This window comes from Euleptes europaea, chromosome 9 (genome assembly GCF_029931775.1).
Source record: "Euleptes europaea isolate rEulEur1 chromosome 9, rEulEur1.hap1, whole genome shotgun sequence".
NCBI classification, from domain to species: domain Eukaryota; kingdom Metazoa; phylum Chordata; class Lepidosauria; order Squamata; family Sphaerodactylidae; genus Euleptes; species Euleptes europaea.
Window position 1 is genome coordinate 71,450,111 of NC_079320.1, and position 21,074 is coordinate 71,471,184.

The window sequence follows — 21,074 nt, forward strand, 5'->3', positions numbered from 1 at the left end:
TAGTAAATATCACTGAACTCAGTGGGGCCTACATCTGAGTAAACACGCATACATTTGGATTTGGGCTGTTGAAAGACCTTCCCATTTTCATAATGAAGGTCGTTCAGGAATTGAAAAAAGTCTTTTTGTGTACCCCCTGGTGACGGCAATGAGTGAAGAAATTGAGATTGTCAAAATGGGGAGTGGTAGTTATTCTGTTCCCATGTCAAATTGCATGATTTTGTATAGGTGGTGAAGCTGCTGAATTTTTATTTATTGGTTTAGAAATGTATGCCCTGCTCTTCTCCCTAAGGGCCCCCCAAAGTGGTCTACAATATCATTCTCCCCTCCTTCCTTGTCCTTACTACAACAACCCTGTGAGGTAGTTTCGGAGGGTTGCTGTGTTAGTCTGCAGTAGAACAGCTTGCTTCAAGTCCAGTAGCACCTTAGAGACCGAGTTCTTCAGACCAACGAGTTCTTCAGATAGCTCGAAAGCTTATACCCTGGAGATCTTGTGGCCTTGAGACAGTAGATTTGAGTCCAGTAGCACCTTAAGAGACTGACCAGATCTTCAGGGTATAAGCTTTTGAGAGCCAAAGCGTACACCCTGAACATCTTGTCGGTCTTTAAGGTCCTACTGGACTCAAATCGACATCTAGTTCCCAAAGTTGGGAACTCTACATGCAGGTGAGTGAAGAAGGTTAAAAACTAGTTAATAATTGGTTTTGAAAGAATCCTCTCTGACAACCTGTAGGAATTAAGCGGGTGAGCCAGCAAACCTGCATAGCTTAAAAACAACCACCCAATTCTGGTACACCGTGACCAAACAAAGGAAGAAGGCGCAGCGCATAATTTTTGTCCCCCTTCTTGTCTTCCAATGCGGTGTGTCTCAGCAGGTTCAGGGTTATTATTTCCCTCTTTTTTTAAAAATCAAGGTATATTTACCTTGCCAAAACAAGAGGAATGTTCAATTGGTCTCTGGCCAGCGAAGGCTCAGTGAACAGGATAATATTTCAGCTCCGATTTACGGGAAGTTGTTTTTGTTGTGAGCAAAAAAAATCTGGTTTGGTGAGTTTGTGGGCTGGGAGTAGACAAGAGACAGCCTTGCTACTGTGGGGGAAAAGAACCGGGGTGTGTGTGTGGGGGGGAGCACAGGGACAGGCGCATAACATTTTCCCCGGAGTCACGGTTTCAGCCTGAGTCGCCCCCCCCCCCCCCCGGTCAGTAGGCAGGAAAACCTCCCTTCTGAAAGCGGAATAGCTTAACTTTAATGCAATATGTCTAGTCAGGAATTTAGTTTAAGAGATTGCCTCTGATTAGCACCGTTTTAGCACTGCTGGAATGTGTGGCGGGGGCCAGTGAGAAGGCTGGATTTTTGCTCAGCTGGTTCCCCTAATTGTAAGTTTATCTCTGGGCCCATTTTCAGTCTGCAGACAATCCCCAAAGGCCACGACTGAGCCGAGGGGGTTAAGGCTACAAGAGATTTCTTGCAGCGAGTGGTATTGGAGGGAGTTGCTCAACGCTTCTCATTTGAGCAGGCCACTACAAAAAAAAAAGTTTGAAGATGCATTAGACGGCAGACCAGAAATCCTTCCGTCTTCCTCCGAACGCGGCTAAATCTAGGGACTGACTTCAGAAGCACAATCCAGGTAGGTAACTTTTGCTCGTGCCGGCTCTCTGTTTTTTGGTTTTGCCCTCTTAACCTGTATCCTCTGGAGAGTACAAATGGCTTTTGAATGGTTTTTGCAAGTTTTTTTTTTTTTAAGAAACCTGACAGAACAGGCTGACTTGTTTGACTTGAGCCTTAATAATTTGTAAGTGAATTTAATCCATTATTGTCTTTTCTTCCTTGTGAATACAAACATGGGAAAAGGAGCATTGGTGCCTCTATTTCTTCAACAGCTCTTTGAAATTAACAGAATATGTAACTGTGTTGGTTGTACAAAATGACACACACGCTCACCATACAGAACACCTTCAATGCAGTTCAGGACTGACAGTGTAACTAGAAATGAGCAAATTTTTCCAGGTTCATAGTTGGATTTTATGCATAAATAGGAATTTAGTGGTACCTTTTAAAGACAAAAAATGATTATTCCAGCATAAACTTTTGTGGACTAGAGCTCCTTCTTCAGATGCTATGAGTCCATTTTTAAGGTGCTGCTACGGCTACCCCTCTAGTATTATGATTCCACACATTTTGACTGGAAAGTAAACCCCATTGAGTTCACTGATAAGTACGAACAAGATTTAGCCAAAGTAATCTGTCGTCTTTTAAGAGTTGGTTTACGCTGCACACCTGTGCTGATTGGTGTAAATGGCTATAACTTGCCACAGTCCTGTATATGCAATTAAGTGGCAAAATTATGCTTACTTGAGAGTAAGCCACATTGGTATTTGTTGCAAAAAAAATCCATATAATGTTGCTGTGGAATTCCACTGACAGCAATGGGATTTATACAGCCTGCATGTGGGAGATCATTGGAGTGTGTGTGTGTGTATGACTTTTTTTTCCCTTGGAAAACGAATTTGTTTCCCACTTAAACTAAAATCAGCTAAAAACTTGATTGGGCAAAGGTGAAGAACATTTCTGTGTCTCAGGGTTTGCCTTTTATTCTACCCTGCTTTGTTGGGCTTCCTGAAGTCATAATGGGTGGACCTCCGTGCAGAACTTGGCTGTCGGGGTGTTTTGATTCTAACAGTCGTGGCTTTTTCAAACCTTCCCCTTCAAGTTATCTTGGACTGCCACGCAGTGTGTGCTAAAGTCCAACACTGAGCGTAGATGGTTTTAAGGGGAAACAAAACCGTTGGCGCTGCCACAGTAGATATGTAGCAAGTTAGCTAGGAGTTCTGACTCCTTCCCAGAGAATCTGCAACCTTCTTTTTCGGAATATGCATGCAAAAACTGCAGGTGCCGGATTGCAAGGGTGAAAGGTCGTTTGTGGTATGAAGCAGGGCCTGATGTTAAACCGAGTACAATGTACACTGTGAAGAAGGCAAATAAGATAAGAACAGAAATATGCTGCTTATGGAATTTTTTGTTGAAAAAAATCTGGTTTCTTGTTGAACAGCTAGCAAGGGTTACATTTCAAGTTAAGTTGCTTTCTAAAGAAAACTGGGAGAGAAAATATGACTTTTAAATTTCTCGTATCCCCCCCTCATTATTTTACATTGCATAAGTTAGCCAGAGGTAGCAGCACAAGCCATGTGGAGAACTTGGATTTAAAGCGTTAGATGTTTGTTCCTTCCATTGGATGAAAGCCCCCTTCAAACGCACGCATTCTGGTGCAAATGATATGTATGGATTGAGCTGCTGGCTGAAACACAAGGGGCTGTATTCTCATGTAATCTACCTTCCGTCTGGACAGAGAGAGGCAGTCTACGGGTGAAGCAAACAAATACCATGATACTGTGTGTTGGGAGGCCCTGTAGTGGATTTCTCTCCCCCCCCCCCCCCGCATCATGTTCTGTTTGCACCGGATTAGTGGGATTATAGCAATGAATGGTGGGGTGGATGTAGACATCCTCCAAGGAGTTTTCTTCCAACTGAAGTGGTCCTTCCTCCAATGTAAGTGTCTCTTCCACTGGAGGAAGGCTTCAAACGTTGGTCAGTGGAGCGGTAGGATGGGTGGAGGTTCCACCTCATCGGCTGCACACATCTAACAACGAGATCCAGAGCCAATAAATTTAAACCTTATGAATCCAAATATATATTTTAACACACACCTCTGTTTGTGAAGGTGTATACATGTGGCTGATTGTTGTTTTTTTTGTACTCAGTGGTGACTGTAAAGTCAGCCTTGTTAATGGGTTCACTGTGTACCTGGGAAGCTCAAGAATAACATTTGTATGGCAAACTTCTTGCAGGAAAAACAGGTTCCATGCAGATTTCTGTGACCTTCTGATAAGGGAACTTGGTCTTTGGGAATGAACCCACCGTGAGCTCAATCACCCTAAGGGCTGCTTTGTGTCATTTTTCAAATGTCAGGTTGGCATGAGAGTGAAAACTGAGATGTCTGGATTCCTAATCTGCATGCTTCCAAAACAAACAAACAAAACAAAAAACAACAAACCACTAACTCTTTTGGATTTTTTAACCATTTCTTCTGCTAAATGGTGGTAGAGAAATAACTATTAAAAGAATTGGTAGAGAATGAACTAACCTTGTTAAAAAAAAAAAACATTTTGCTTAAATATCAAGTATTGCTCCAACCCCCTTTAAAAAAAAGGTTGCATTTTGAACCAACAACCAACAACTTGTGTGTCTATGCTTCTCATGCTTCAAGTATTTACATGATTCCCACAAGCCACTAATCTGTGGACATTAATACCCTATATCCCAGTTTTTATCCAGGGAATAACTTCAGCCATAGGTGGGGTTGCCAGGTCCCTCTTCGCCACCGGTGGAAGATTTATGGGATGGAGCCTGAGGAGGGCGGGGTTTGGGGAGGGGAGGGACTTCAATGCCATAGAGTCCAATTGACAAAGCGGCCATTTTCTCCAGGTGAACAGATCTCTATCGGCTGGAGATCAGTTGTAAGAGCAGGAGATCTCCAGCAGTACCAGGAAGCTGGCAACCCTAACCATAGACTGCTTTACATCCTTGGTTCTGCTATGACCTTTTCTTGAGTTGAAAGGCAGGTTGGAGAGATTTGAAATAAATTACCTCTGGCACTCTATGAAATGACATTATAGTGTGAGGCTTCTGTGACTTCCGTGATTTGGATTCATTGTGTTCGGTTTCATCCAATAAGACTTCTTATGATCAAATATGTACTGCTGCTCATGTACTTTAAACAGGAGCAAGCTAAACATGCTTGTGGATGAATCTGCACCCTCCAGACATGTATTTTAGCTGCAGAAGTGGTAGCGGGGGCGGGGGGGATATGGGTTGATGCTGGGAACTCCTTCCCTCCCCCCACCCCCGTGCCAGTTCTCAGGTTGGAAATGCCTTCCTCCCAGGCTGATCTTAACCATAGAAAGAGGGGTGGGGGGTGGGGGAGACAGGTACAATACAAGTGCCTGTCTTTTCCCATTTCCACTAGAGGAAACTGTGTGTGGGATTGTAACCCTCCCTTTCCAGTGTCACGGCCCTGATCAGTATTTCCTCTTCCCTCCCCTGCTGTTTTTTGCAACTAAGATACAATCTGGGGGTCTCATCATGTATTCCCAAAGTCCTCTGTACTTTAGTTATTTATAATCTGTCACTATAAAAATGTAATCTAATAATATATGATTAGAAGAAGAGTTGGTTTTTATATGCCAACTTTTTCTACCACTTAAGGAAGAATCAAACCGGCTTACAATCACCTTCCCTTCCCCTCCCCACAACTAGGGTTGCCAGGTCCCTCTTTGCTATCGGTGGGAGATTTTTGGGGCGGAGCCTAAGGAGGGCGGGGTTTGGGAGGGGAGGGACTTAAATGCCATAAAGTCCAGTGGCCAAAGTGGCCATTTTCTCCAGGTGAACTGATCTCTATTGGCTGGAGATCAGTTGTGATAACAGAAAATCTCCGGCTATTACCTGGAGGTTGGCAACCCTACCCACAACAGACACCCTGTGAGGTAGGTGGGACTGAGAGAGCTCTAAGAGCAGTGACTAGCCCAAGGTCACCCAGCTGGTGATTATTAAATATTGGGACTTAATTTGAGTTCAATACTGTATATTTAACATGGGGTTATATATTTGTTAGAACAGCCATCCCCAACATGCTGTCCACTGGCTTCTTCCCCAAAGCTGCTCTTCATCCAAGCAAACAGCCAGACCTGGGCTGCATCTTCTTCACAAGAATAGGAGGTGATTCAATCAAGCTGAGGAAGCATTACCTTTGTCTTCAGGAAGTACTCTTTTTGGGAAACTGCTGCTTCCATCATAGGAGGATACTTGGCATAGAACCATCTAATGTTTTGCAGTTGGTTTTGCATCTCCCTGGCAGCCATTATGTTATCGCAGCTACTACCTGTGTTCAAAGTTCCAAAAGTGTCTACAAGTTCAACAAGATTGGAGACCCGTGTGTTACAGCATGAATACAGAAAGCCAGCATAGTGGTTTCGGTGTCTGACTATGACCTAGGAGACCGAGATGCGAATCCCCACTCTGCCGAGGGGAGCTTACCATACCTACCTCGCAGGGTACTTGAAAGGTAGTTGTGAGGATAAAATGGAGGAGAATAATGTTAGTCACTTTGGGTCCCCGGCAGGAAGAAAGGCAAGGTATACATGAAATAAATACATAATCAAGATATGTGGACAAGGAAAAAAAGACTGTGTTCCTGAGCATAACTGCTAGGAATAAAAGCCTTTAAAACTTGGTTAGGTTTACTTCTCAGTAAACATACTTGGACCAGGCTGTATGTCTGCCAGTCCTATAGCACGAATGATGTGTGCATATTAGGTTTATGTGCATCTTAAATGAAGGTAGTTTATATCTGAAATCTGCTTTTACTGTACTTCACGTTTGGACACCTGTCGCATGGGAAGAGTGCATACACAATCATTTTATTATGGGTATACCTAGCTCCTCCCATTTTTACCAAGTATGTAGTGAAAACTGAAAAGGGTTTCCCTTTCCTTTTATCCCTTAGAAGCCCCTTGATCCATTGATCTTGAGCAGCATATATCTAATGTTTGAGGGATATAAGGACTGAAACAAATCTTGCCACTGACAATGTAGCCTTGGGATCCCTGTCACCTAGTAAAAAAGGCATTATGTCAGACACAGAGGCATTAGATTTATATGTTAAAAGGGGAAAGATATAATGTGATCGAAGTTCCTCATGAAAGCATCATTCCAAGAGGGCATGAGCTAGTGAATCAATAGAGTCAGAAGAGCAAGGACAGGTCCTGTCTGGATATGGTATATTCAGAATTCTGCTCTGCATAACCATAGAGGGATTAGCATTCAGTCTAGCTAAACAGAAGGCTCTAGAAAGACGAGGAGTGAAAAGGGTTTTGGTGATGCAATGTTCAGTCAAGCACCACTACTTCTTTCCGAAGAAAATAGAAGGAAGTTCTGTTTTATAAATACATATTTTTGTTGAATAAAAGCTATTACTCTTGTTTGAAAAAGGGAGGGAAGACTTAGTAATCAAGAGAATAATCAAGATAACTGAACAATGTCCTCCCAGTGTCAGGCTAATCTTATCCGTGAATGTTGGTTTTACATGTTCATTTTGTCTGTGTTAGATTGGATAGAGCTGACCACGTTTCTGTCAACATTTTTATCAGTATTCTTCTTCTTGGGTTTAACATCTCCTTTGTAATGTTGATGATGGAATTTCAAAAGGTTTAAGGCTGAACCCCCATTATTAAATTGCAGTCCTGTTTATCTAGTTTTCTAACATTCCAAGTAATTTTCACGTGTCTCTCCCCAACTCTTTCCCCCTCCTCACATACTTTGATAATCTGAAGAGGTCGCTTTGTATAGCTTTCAGGGGGTGGTTATTTACTGGGGTCCTGGTCGTGTGGATTGCTCCGCTTTTGCTGAAGGCAGAAAAAAGTATCCAGACGGCCTGTTCTCTTATCACCACACAGTGTTTCATGGCAAAGCTGGGATTTGATCCTGGTCCAGTTGTTTAATACTTACTCTACTGTCTCTCTGTATCTCCTCGTCTGTGAGAACTGGAGCCAAGTTCAAATACCCTCACCTGTATGTAGGATTGCCAACCCCCAGTTGGCACCTGAAGATCACTACTACGATTGATCACCAGGCGACCAAGATCCAGTTCCCCTGGAGAAAATGTCTACTTTGGAGGATGGACTCTATGGCATTATACCCATATGAGGCCCCTCCCTTTCCCCAAACCCTGCTTTTCTCAGGCTCTACCCCCAAAATCTCCAGGTATTTCCCAACCCGGATCTGGCAACCCTACCTGTATGACAGAAACCTCTATTTTTAGTAAGTTCTGTTAATTACTCTGTGACAAGATCATTTCAGAGCCATTTCAGTATGATCACTGCTGTACAATAAAAAAAAACCACTCTCACACTAAACTTTGAACCTGTTGTAATAAACCAATCTATACGTGGTGCAAACTAAGGTTTTTCTCTGTGTAGTCTGTTCACAGCAAGTGCCTGTTCTTTCATTTGGAGTGTTGGAGCCTCCAGGGCTCAGTGATGAACAGATTCTGTCCCTCTTCCCATGGAATTGGATATTACTTCCTCGTATTTGCCTTACTTCCAAATGAGGCCCAAGTGGGTGTATTTTATGAAGTGTTAACATCAGAAATACATAAGCTGACTATTATTATTATTTTTAGTTTCACAAACTTTTACCTACTTACACTGAACACCTTCCTTAACTAACTTCCCCATGTAAATAGGATTTGCAGTGAGTTTATGCAGCGTGGTGTAGTGGTTAAGAGCAGCAGACTCTAGTCTGGAGAACTAGGTTTGATTCCCCACTCCTGCACATGAGCAGTGGACTCTAATCTAATCTGGTGAACCGGGTCGGTTTCCCCATCCTCCACATGAAGCCAGTTGGGAAACCTTGGGCTAGTCACAGTTCTCTCCAAACTCTCTCAGACCCACCTACCTCACAAGGTGCCTTTGGGGGGGGAGGGAAGGTGATTGTAAGCCAGTTTGATTCTCCTTAAAAGGTAGAGAAAGACAGCATATAAACTAACTCCTCTTCGTTTTCTTATATGGTAACAGTGAATAAAAATTTCAACTTTCAAATGCATTGAGCTAAATGACTGGTGTATTTGGTTGGTAAGAATTCAGGATTTTAATGATGCACAATGCATAAGGGGTACCAATGGGCATAAAATAATCAAAGTTTTCTAGGAAGTGAAAATACCATCTACAGGTTTCTTCAGACATTTAAATCTTATGTCTCACACCAGTATTTAAAAAAAACAGGCTAAGGGTACAATTAAATCAAAGTTAAGCATGTCCAGGCATCATTGCATTTATAATTGTCTATTAATAATTTTAAATAGTTTTTATGGACAGATTTTTCTGTGGGGCATGAGTCAATGCGGCAAGGATCTTGCAGCCCACTATGAAGTTAGGCAGTACAGGTTGAGTATCTCTAATCCGGACTGCTTGGGACCAGAAGTGGTTTGTATTTCGAATCTTTCCATATTTTGGAATATTTTGGAATTTTTGCATATGCATAATGAGATATCTTAGGGATGGGACCCAGGTCTGAACACGAAAATCATTTATGATTTATATATACTTTATACACATAGCCTAAATGTAATTTTAAGCAATTTTTAAAATAATTTTGTGTACATTGAAGCATGCTGAGGGCCTGTGAGCAATGCCTGCATGCCGGCATTACTCTCCTTGATGCTTTAATTCCCCTTTCCCTTGAGTAAAGGGTTGGAGAGGGAGAGAAGCCCAGTGTTCTGGTCCTGGGAAGGAAAGGATGGAGCTTCTGCTGGCTGGTCTCTTATCTATAACAGGAATGCATTTTGAGGTCCACATTAATTCAAGTGAGCTTCCTTGCAATGGTAAAGCATAATTTTTGCCATGTTTTCACCCAGTTGTTCCTTTCTTACCTTACAATGTCCATAGGGTTGCCTGGTCCCTCTTCGCCACCGGCAGGAGGTTTTTGGGGAGAGCCTGAGGACGGGGTTTGGGGAAGGGAGGTGCCATAGAGTCCAATGGCCAAAGTGGCCATTTTCTCCAGGTGAACTGATTTCTATCCGCTGGAGATCAGTTGTAATAGCAGGAGATCTCCAGCTAGCACCTGGAGGTTGGCATCCCTAGATGTCCACCCCCTACCTCTTCTTCCCCACACAGTTTCTTATTTCTGCTTACCACTCCATGTTTCTCTGTTGCTGTACCTGCTTGTCTTCTCTTCACCTCACACCACAGTCTCCTTTCTCTGCGTCCAATCTATTACCTGGTGGTGGAAAGTGCCGTCAAGTCGCAGCCGACTTACAGTGATCCTGCAGGGTCAAAGCAAGAGAAGAACAGAGGTGGTTTGCCATTGCCTGCCTCTGTGTAGCAACCCTGGATTTCCTTGGTGGTCTCCCATCCAAATACTAACTAGGACTGACCGTGCTTAGCTTCCAAGATCTGACGAGATCGGGCAAGCCTGGGCCATCCAGCTCAGGGCACCTGTTCCCTAGCCCTCTCTAAATACTCATCTCTATTGACTACTTTCACCCTTCTCTGCATTCCTATCTCTGTAACTTTGCTTTTTCTTTCATTATTGATTTGTGCACTCTCTTCCTCGTTTTTAATGACACTGAATCACCTCCTCAGAGGTGTCCTGACACGTTATTACGGCCATCTCTCTGCTGTTTATCAAGTTCATAATAATAGCACACAAAGTTTTCAACTTCCCCAGACATCCCTGCACAAAGCAAGTCTCGGATGAAAGCGGGTGTGCATAGCTAACGGACTGCTATGGGTTAGAAACATAGATGCCATTTGTTTTTGAATCCAAGAAGCATCATTCTCCCAAAAACACATGAAGTTGCCTGATCCTGAATCAGACCCTTGGTCCATCAAAGTCAGACTAAAAAAATTCTTGGCAGAGTATGAGCTTTCGTGAGCTCATACCCTGCCAAGAATTTCAGCCTTTAAGGTGCTACTGGACTTTTGATCTTTTCTACTGCTATTGACACTAACACAGCTACCCATCGTGATCTTTAAACACAGCTACCTATCGTGATCTACTGGACTGTTAGCCTTTAAGGTGCTACTGGACTTTTGATCTTTTCTACCTCTATTGACACTAACACAGCTACCCATCGAGATCTTTAAATACAGTAAATGGATAAGAGATTTAATGCTGTTACAGAAATAAAATGTTGGTTTTGCAAATATCTCAATGTTTGGAGTGCCAGCTAGTGAAATGCTGTTGTTTCACCAACCTTTCCTGCCTTCTAGCCTACATTATACGACTGTTGAAATGCATTGCATACCTTCCTAGAGTATTTTTCCATGTGGCGTCCCAGGTACATAATAGGAGGTTTAAATGGTATCAAAATGGAGAATAGGTTCCTTTTTCCCACCCATTAGACAATGGGGTTGATGAACCGTTGCAGGTTCATGCCTGCGCAAAATGGGAGTTGAGTGCCCTCTCCATGAACTGAAGTTCTGATTTTGTAACCTTGGGGAAAAATGCTTTGCTCTGTACCATTGCAGAGAACTTGGGGGTTTCCGATCTCTAGATGGTTTAGCCTGACAGCCTGCTGTGAATGGTGGGAAAATGCATTTCAAAACAACATTTTTGGAAACTGGCAGTTTTCAATTTCCCTCTGAAGGCTACACAATTTGACCCAAGTAAATAAAGGCCAGTTTATATACTTAGTTATTGACTGTATTTCTATACTGTTTTTCCTCATCGCTCAAAGCAGTTGACAATTAAATAACAAAATAAAATCAGCCAGAACTCTGACACATTAAAGCAATAACACAGGTAAACATCACAGTTAGACACAATTACACAGTTAAACATCATTAAAAACTAAGTCAGTGAAACACCCACCTGAACAATAATTAGGGTTGCCAACCTCCAGGTACTAGCTGGAGAGCTTCTGCTATTACAACTGATCTACAGCTGATAGAGATCAGTTCCCCTGGAGAAAAATGGCCGCTTTGGCAATTGGACTCTATGGCATTGAAGTCCCTCCCCTCCCCAAACCCCGCCCTCCTCAGGCTCTCCCAAAACCTCCCGCCGGTGGCAAAGAGGGGCCTGGCAACCCTATCCTATAGACTGCATCTTGTGCTGAAGACAAGGCGCCTGTTTATTTCAGCTGCAATAGCATAACATAAAATGATAAAAATGGTGTGTTACACATACACCATAGACCATAGCACATTCTTTTTCAGTCAGGAGCAGTGGACTCTAATCTGGTGAACCGGGTTGGTTTCCCCACCCCTACACATGACGCAAGCTGAGTGACCTTGGGCTAGTCACAGCTCACTTAGAGCTCTCTCAGCCCCACCTACCTCACAGGATGACTGTTGTGGGGAGAGGAAGGGAAGGAGATTGTAAGCCGGTTTGATTCTCCCTTAAGTGGTAGAGAAAGTCAGCATATAAAACCCACCTCTTCTTCTTCAGTCATCCCTAACAGTTTGGAACAGTGCAGGGTAGCCAATGATCCCCTTAACATAAGAAAATGGTAAAGTGACTACCTTAAGCAGTGGCTTTTTTAAGGCTTAAGAGCAGTGGATAGCATTTTTTGCCTTTATCTGTAACCTGTGCAGGATCTACAATTTTTCTATCTTGAATTAACCTAGTTAATTGGGGCGGGGGGGGATCAGAATAGCAAAAAAAAAAAAATCCTTCCTTTCCCATACCATTTACAATTAAGAATATTATTAAGAGTCTTGGCCACACAGGAAGCACACAATATTCTGTCTCCTAGGAAGAAATTGGCGAATCAGACTCTGAAGCCTTAAAATACTCTGTCTTGCTTTGTAGCCAGTCTGATTCACAATCAGAATGTATGTTGCTCCTGTCCCAGAGAGGAAAACATGATCATTTGATTTGGTCTTATGCCGAATATATTTGCTTCTATTATTGACATCAGCAATAGAGCTCGTAATGGCATATGACAAGGGGGGAGACTCGGGCAAGTTTAGAGTGACTGAAGTCCGGTTCCCTTATTAGCCAAGTAGATATGTTGTGGGTGGATGTGCTCAGCATCAATGTGGCTATATAGAGAAGGCTGCAGTAGGTTCATTCAGTCAGGGGAACTGCTGAGGTATGTCGGAAAGTACTCTGTGTGTGTGTGTGTGTGTGTGCGTGCGTGCACATTTTTAAGGCCTGTATCTTCCCAATCTTCCAAAAACTGGTTGAAACCTCTTATTTTGTATGCAGAGTTTGGGGATCCAGAAGGGTGTGCAGTAATAGTTCACAGGTACAAGTAGAGCAAATGCCATTGGCAAGTGTGGTGGATGTGGTGATGGCTGCCAACTTGGAAGGCTTTCAGAGGGGAGTGGACATGTTCATGGAGGAGAGGACTATTCATGGCTACCTGTCAAAATGGATACTAGTCATGATGCATGCCTATTCTCTCCAGTATCAGAGGAGCATGCCTTTTATATTAGGTGCTGTGGAACACAGGCAGGACAGTGCTGCTGCAGTCTTGTTTGTGGGCTTCCTAGAGGCACCTGGTTGGCCACTGTGTGAACACACTGCTGGACTTGATGGGCCTTAGTCTGATCCAGCATGGCCTTTCTTATGTTCTTAAGTGTAGGAAGATATGTTGCGATGGCAGAAAGGCAATGTAGAAAAGTACCAAAAGAAATAAGAACGCTTCTTGGCCTCCGTACATTTTCAAATGGAAGGTACCTGCTGGGCAGGTTGCACAGTGACGACCACCAGGCCAAGTAAGTCTTTTATTAGTGGTGTGTGGTGACGGGACAGGATAAGGCAGGTAGGGTTGCCAACCTCCAGGTACTAGCTGGATACCTTCTGCTGTTACAACTGATCTCCAGCCAATAGAGATCAGTTCACCTGGAGAAAATGGCTGCTTTGGCAATTGCACTCTATGGCATTGAAGTCCCTCTCCTCCCCAAACCCCGTCCCCCTCAGGCTCCACCCCAAAAACCTCCCACCAGTGGTGAAGAGGGACCTAGCAACCCTAACTGCAGGTAAGGAGGATGGGCTGTCTCTGAGGCTAATTGCACGTGCACATTGAAAAAGACAAAGACAAAGCAGCATCAATTTGGAACAGTGTATAGGAGAAATGGAAACAGAAGCCAGGAAACAGTGGAGCACACCACTCTAAATAGGGGTTCTCTTTGCCCATCTGTGAAGCAGGGGTATCACAATTGCTAATAACTGCGGTTGTGTTATTAGGGTTGTCAACCTTCAGGTGGTGGCTGGAGATCTGGGATTACAGCAGATCTCCAGGCAACAGAGATCAGTTCACTTGGAGAAAATGGCCGCTTTGGAAGGTGGACTCAATGGCATTATACCCTGCTGAGGTTCCTCCCCTCCCCAAACCCCGCTCTGCCCAGGCTCCACCCCCAAAATCTCCAGGCATTTTCCAGCTGGCAACCTTATGTGCTATAGCTAATTTACAAATGCCATAGCAAGTCCAGATTTATTTAGTATTTTGTTATTAATGCAAATTTATATAAGAATATTTTGACTTATTACAACACAAGGACAACTCAAACATTGAAGAAGAAGAAGAGTTGATTTTTATATGCCGACTTTCTCTACCACTTAAGGAACAATCAAACTGGCTTACAATCACCTTCCCTATAATGCTTATTATGTTAGGTGCTTTGGAACACAGGCAGGATGGTGCTGCTGCAGTTGTCTTGTTTGGGGGCTTCCTAGAGGCACCTGGTTGGCCACTGTGTGAACAGACTGCTGGACTTGATGGGCCTTGGTCTGATCCAGCAGGGCTTTTCTTATGTTCTTCCCCTCGCCATAACAGACACCCTGTGAAATAGGTGAGGCTAAGAGAGTGTGACTAGCCCAAGGTCTCCCAGCTGGCTTCATGTGTAGGAGTGGGGAAACAAATCTAGTTCACCAGATTCGCTTCCGCTGCTCTTGTGAAGGAGTGGGGAATCAAACCCCAGTCCACTGCCCCAAACCACCACTCTTAGCCACTACACCATGCTGGCTCTCAAATATTGCATTTTTAGATGTAACCTGTAAAGGGTGAATATGACAACCGTGTCAGTTACAACTGCCTCCCCTTTACACTGCTGTGATATATTGTTATGCAAATACAGTTACTGAGCAGGACTGGTAGAAAAAGTATGTTAACAGTTGCTCGAAGTTTGCACAGCCTCTCTGTTCCCATACTAGCATTGAAGGTTCCTAATAAATTAGCAGCACAAACTGTGTAGGACTTCCAGTTTGTGCCCCAGACTTTATTTATCGAGTTCAGTGTGTGCTTATTGTCTTTTTTTAAAGTCAGCAGTCCCATTGCTTTACTACGCTTTCTCTGTCAGATTGCATACCCTTTTTCATATTAGTAAAGAATTTCTTATGACTGCCATTAAGTCCATTGTCTTTTGCCAGCTCTGAAGCTGAAGTAGTTAAATGAAAATTCTGCTAATCTCTTTATCCTTGTCACACCGCTCTGCTATGCGGTAATACACCAAAGAATTTCCAGAAAGCAAAGGCTGGGGACATAGAATTATGTTCTGCATAAGCAAAGAGAAAGAAAGCTGGAGCAAATTCACATCTGATCTCAGCACTGTGCTGTAAAATGTGTTAACCTTACAAGGTGAGACTGAAGAGTATATTGGCTTTTGGAAAATATCAGCAACTGAATTAAAAACGACTGCTGCACCCACAGGAGCTGTTACCGCACTTGTATTCCCATTGATGTGTTAAGAGTTTGAAAACGTTATAAAAAATACTGTTCGCACTTTGTTTGGCCCCTTTAACTGTGAAGACGTCTTCCAACCATTTATAAGCCGTGGTATCCAAAAACCCTTTTAAAGCGATGTTTTTTACAACATTTTCAAACTCTTAATACATCGCTGAGAATACAAAGTGCGGTAACCCCCTAAGTTTGGGAAGAGAAAACTATAAGAACTCTAGCGGACCTCTTAGCTCTCTTCCCCTGGCTTCTTTGCTTCTTGCTAATCTTTGGCAGAGTAGTAAACCTGTACAAACACAGGAAGCATGTCCTTGCCGAAGTAATGCATTGGGTAGGGTTTGTTTCTTCCTTATGCAATACCTGTGTACGCGTAATGACACGTAGCATACAAATTGTGCTTTTGATACTGGCAGGTTCCTGTTCCCATAGCAAATTCTACAGCAGCAGAGTCTTTTGTTACGACGGCTTTAACTAAAACCTGACCACTCCTACGTTCTAGAAGAGGAATAGCTAACTGGCAGCCCTAGGAGCAGATGCCCTGCCCAAACAAAATTTTAATGACGCTCTGATTAACGCCAACAGTTTCACTTGTAAGACCTGTGTAAGAAAAGGAGAGATTTTAATGTAGCACTCTTGAGTGAATGTATGTGTCCTTTAACTCTTAAGCCCTTACTTTATTGACTTGGTTATGATGTGAGTCCGCTCCAAAGGAGCCTCTTTGTGCAACAAAATATATTTCTGGCCCCTTTGACCCCTGTTCGCACTGGTCCTGAAGAATGCAGAAGTTTGCCATTCCTGTTCTAGAATCCATTTCACTCTAAACTCGGGAGAACTTGCCAAAAAAGCTTTATACTTCAATAAAGCTCTAAGGTGCCACAAGACTCCTTTTGTTTTAACTTTAAACTCTGTGTTCTGTACTTTTAAAATCTCTCCCTATTCACAGCACATTTCTGCAAACTGTACAAATCCAGGGCTTTTTTTGTGTTGGCACTCACTGTTACTGAATGCCGGCACTGTTTTCGGGGGTCTCCCAAGTCCGGGTGGGGGGAAATGGTGGAAATCAGTGCGATCTTTTATATGAGTACTGGCACCTTTTTTAAAAATACAAAAAGCACCTCACAAATCTGTTTTGGTTTTAGAATTCTCTTGTTGTTGTTGCTACAGAAGTAATGATTTTTAGCTGCTTGCTGTTGGAAGGAGCTTAGGGTTGCCAGGTCCCTCTTCGCCACCAGCAGGAGGTTTTTGGGTCGAAGCCTGAAGAGGGTGGGGTTTAGGGAGGGGAGGGACTTCAGTGTCATAGAGTCCAATTGCCAAAGTGGCCATTTTCTCCAGGTGAACTGATCTCTATCAGTTGGAGAAAGGGGAGGTGCTATGGCTCAGTGGCATCTGCTTGACATGCAGGAGGTCCCAGGTTCAATCGCCGACATATCCAGTTAAAGGGACTAGGCAAGTAGGTGATGTGAAAGACCTCAGCCTGAGACCTTGGAGAGCTGCTGCCAGTCTGAATAGACAATACTGACTTTGATGGACCAAGGGTCTGATTCAGTATAAGGCAGCTTCATGTGTTCATGAGATCAGTTGTAATAGCAGGAGATCTCCAGCTAGTACCTGGAGGTTGGCAACCCTGAAGGAGCTGGAGGGAGCAGGATTTGAAGTTAGGCAGGGTGCAGAAATTGAATGCTGAACTGTGTTTCCTTCTGGATTTTTGTCTGGAGCCTCCGCTAGACCCCGACCAAGCTCTTTGCTGGAAGTGTGTATGTGCTTGGGGGGGCTGTAACTTCCCTGAGTCCTTGGGACAGATTAGGCTTTGTCTAAAGACTAAATGAGGTGGGAATTCAAGAAGGTTTTTCCCAGGGTGTGTCTTTATACTAAACTTCCCTTTAGGGATCAATTTTTCAAGGTTGGACTGCTGTATAATGTGCTTTTGGCTTTTCTGGGACTCACTCTTACATTACACCCTCCTCGGGGCGAGAACCTGTAGTGTATGTTGAAATTGGTTGGTTCTCTGATGTTCTCTTCCGCTGTAAGGCACACTGTACATGGATGACATAAAACATTTAATCCCAGGTATGGGCTTGCAGGTTTAAGGTCTGGCTGCTTGTTGGCTACTTGCGCGTTTGGTGTGCTGCCTGAGGTAGCTCAAAGAAGTCCTTCCTGCAGCTCCATAGCAAATCAAGTCAGTCAAAATTGTCAGCTACGAAACTGTACTGTGATGCAGAGGATTTAATTCTAATCCTGTTTCCATAGGGAGATGTGAGTTTGCTTAAAGCGGTGAAACAAGAGCTTGTGATAATATTTCCACATCTTTAAAAAGCCTCCCTGTATCGCTCCTCTTATGATGAATGACTAAGATTTCTCAGCCTTCTCAGATATAGCATTATTCTGAGGGATGAGGAAATGGTTTAGTTTTTCAGAGGGCAAGCCTCTTTATTCCCTGCTGGCCTACTTTAAAGGCCACTCTGATCTGCTCTCTTTCCAGATCTTCTGCTTTGGCCTCAGGTGGTGTCTTCTAGTTGCTGAGGCGTGCTGTCTTCTGATTCCCCCCACCCTAGGGTTGCCAACCTCCAGGTACTAGCTGGAGATCTCCTGCTATTACAACTGATCTCCAGCCGTTAGGGATCAGTTCACCTGGAGAAAATGGCCGCTTTGGCAATTGAACTCTATGGCATTGAAGTCCCTCCCCACCCCAAACCCCGCCCTCCTCAGGCTCCATCCCAAAAAACTCCCGCCAGTGGCGAAGAGGGACCTGGCAACCCTACCCCACCCGCACACACTTGCCTCTGGATGCAGGCTTTGTTTTTTGATATTACAAAACTAAACAGGTACTCAGGGACTTTTTTTAAAAAAATGGGACCAATCTAGGGTTGCCAGTTCCAGGTTGGGAAACTCCTGGAGATTTGGGGTGATGGAGCCTGGGGAGGACAGGGACCTCAGTGGGGTGCAATGGCATAGAGTCCACCCTCCAAAGTATCTATTTCCTCCAGGGGAACTGATCTCTGTAGTCTGGAGATGAGCTGTAATTCTCGGGGATCCCCAGGTCCCACTTGGAGGCTGGCATCCCTATACCTATCTCCTGAGTGCTTTGTGTGAATGTCTGTTCTTTGCTTAATTCTTCTATGAAACCAGGTAATTCAGTTGCATCCTGGACTGACCAAATGGTCCAGTCCCCTGCAAGTTAGCGATGCAGCACATGCTGATTGGGAAAGCCCAGAGCATAACTCATACAGAGATACAGCAGGCAGCCTCTTCAGTGTGTGCGCATGTGCTCGTGCGTGCTCATGTGTACCTTCTGGGTTACATGAGACTGTAAAATTTAAATTGAATTTATTTCTCATGGAAACCAGCTGTTCTTTTACTCCAAACACAGTATGGAAATCCCCGAGCCTAGGGCTTTAATTTGCTGAAGTTCTTTAGAACTTCTGTTAAATTCATGGCACTTGATATGTTGTACTGTAAAGGTAAATGTGGATCCTCCCACCCTTTCGCACACTTGTAAATTGTTTTATACTCTAACCTATATTTGAGTTTTTACGCTCCAAGTATAGTCTGGAATAGATTTTATTCTATAATTTCCTAATAAGTGCCAAGGACGACAGCTTCTGCTTGCAAAGAGGGCTATGAATCCTTGCGGTCTTTTAACTGTTCTCCACCCCCACCCCACCCCGATTGTTCATTTTCTGTTGGAAGTAGGAAATAACTGAGTAGAAGGTGCCATTGCAGCAGGATTATAAACATGTGATATTTTAGTTTGTTAGTCATAGTCTGAAAAAGAAAACATCACCACCTGCATCTGCGGAAATGCCTTTTGTCAGAGATTTCTGCAGTCTTTTGGAAGCGGAGAATGCAACAAGTGGAGGCTGCTCACTTGTTTTTTAACTACTCAGATACCTACAGTTAATCACACATGCATAAAGACCAGTTTATCAGCTGTGATGTGCTTCAGAACAGAGGTTTGCAGTCTTCAGCACTAGGGTTGCCAACTGCCAGGTAGTTGGAGCAAAAAAGGCACGTTTACTATAAAAGTCAAGCTGAGAGAAAGTATAGTAAGGGCTCTATAAATGACATACAAACTCTTATTCTATAAGCCAGTGAATTTAGTGACAAAAGTGAAAAAATTGAGTACTATAGACCGTGTCTAGTTCAAAGAGTAATAAGCTTAGAAATTTGTTATTATTTTGTTTCCATCTTAAAGGAGCTTTGACTCCAATTGAAAGGAGAGCTGATGAAGCTGCCCACGGGGTAGTGAAAACGCAAAGCATCCGGACGGCGTTCCTCTCCACCTATCGTCCATCATCTTTCTCCCGGTTCCTGAGGGAACAATAAGCATATGAACAGTACAAAATTCTAAGAGACTAATAAGTCATTGAATGAGATAAGCCAAAAAAATATATTTTTGTATTTTTGTATTGTATTGTATTGCCTCACATGTACTCATAGTTATTTTCATAAGTTTCCTTTATTAGATTGTATGTAATTTTTTCACTTTTGTCACTAAATTCACTGGCTTATAGAATAAGAGTTTGTATGTCATTTATAGAGCCCTTACTATACTTTCTCTCAACTGCCAGGTAGTAGCAGGAGATCTCCTGCTAATTCAGCTGATCTCCAGCCGATAGAGATCAGTTCACCTGGAGAAAAATGGCCACTTTGGCAATTGAACTCTAAGGCATTGAAGTCCCTCCCCTCCCCAAACCCCGCCCTCCTCAGGCTCCGCCCCAAAAATCTCCCGCCGGTGGCAAAGAGGGGCCTGGCAACCCTACTCAGCATGCATGCTGAACAGTGATACGGTAGAACAATTGACTCAGTATACAGGGCTGGTTCTCCACTCAATAACTGGGAGTAGCCGTGTGGTGTAGTGGTTAAGAGCGGTGGACTCTATTCTGGAGAACCGGGTTTGATTCCCCACTCCTCCACATGAGCGGCGGATGCTAATCTGGTGAACCAGGTTGGTTTCCCCACTCCTACACATGAAGCCAGCTCTGTGACCTTGGGCTAATCACAGTTCTCTCTGAACTCTCTCAGCCCCACCTACCTCACAAGGTGCCTGTTGTGGGGAGAGGAAGGGAAGGAGATTGTAAATTGGTTTGATTCTTCCCTAAAGTAGTAGAGAAAGTTGGCATATAAAAACCTCTTCTGCTTCTCCCCCTCCCGTAGTAGTGCTGGAGCTTGCCTTTCTCCCAGTGCATTTGGCCAAATGCAGCCCCTGCCTCTTCCCACCCCTTTTGTTGCCATACTAGTATCTTGTAGCTGCTGAGTTGGGGTGGGGTGTCACTAAAGGGCAGTCAACCTTTTTGCCTCACTTCAGGATGATCAAGTTATAGAGCCCACACAGGGTTGTGCAAATAGGGAGGCGCTTTGGTGGGTGGGTTCGCCAATGGCAGAGAGTGGGTTGAGTGTCCTATACCCTCCAAGTGGCATCCCCAGTTGCATCCTAGGGTTGCCAACATCCACATGGTGCCTCGAGTTCCTCTGGAAGGATAACTGATCTCCAGACTACACAGATCGATTCCCCTGGAGGAAATGGCACCTTCAGAGGGTGGACTTTATGGGGTTATATCCCTGCTGAACTCTCTCCCCTCCCCAAACTCTGACCTTCCCAGGCAGCGCCCCCAAATCTGAAGGAATTTGCTAGGCCAGAGTTGTCAACCCAATGTTAGTGAATGGCTGCTCTTTAATCCCTTTAGGGAAATCAAATGTTGTGTCTGCGAGTCTAGGAAGACACGATCCATTCTTCCCTCCAGATAGTCAGGGCTCAACCTCCAGTCAAAGGCCTTTTAGGCATGGCTGTTTCCCTCGCAGTCACCCCTCAGATGACTTCAGGGCTTTGTTTTGATTATG

The 21,074-nt window shown here is 43.8% G+C and overlaps 1 protein-coding gene across 1 annotated transcript in view; it reads left to right on the forward strand.

The window, feature by feature from the left end:
• Positions 1-1,572: 1,572 nt before the first annotated feature.
• RBM47 (RNA binding motif protein 47) overlaps positions 1,573-21,074 on the forward strand; it is a 101,857-nt gene continuing 82,355 nt past the window's right edge. The window contains exon 1 of the mRNA XM_056855350.1: positions 1,573-1,628. The gene's annotated coding sequence lies outside the window, so the exon portion shown is untranslated. The remainder of the gene's footprint in view (positions 1,629-21,074) is intronic.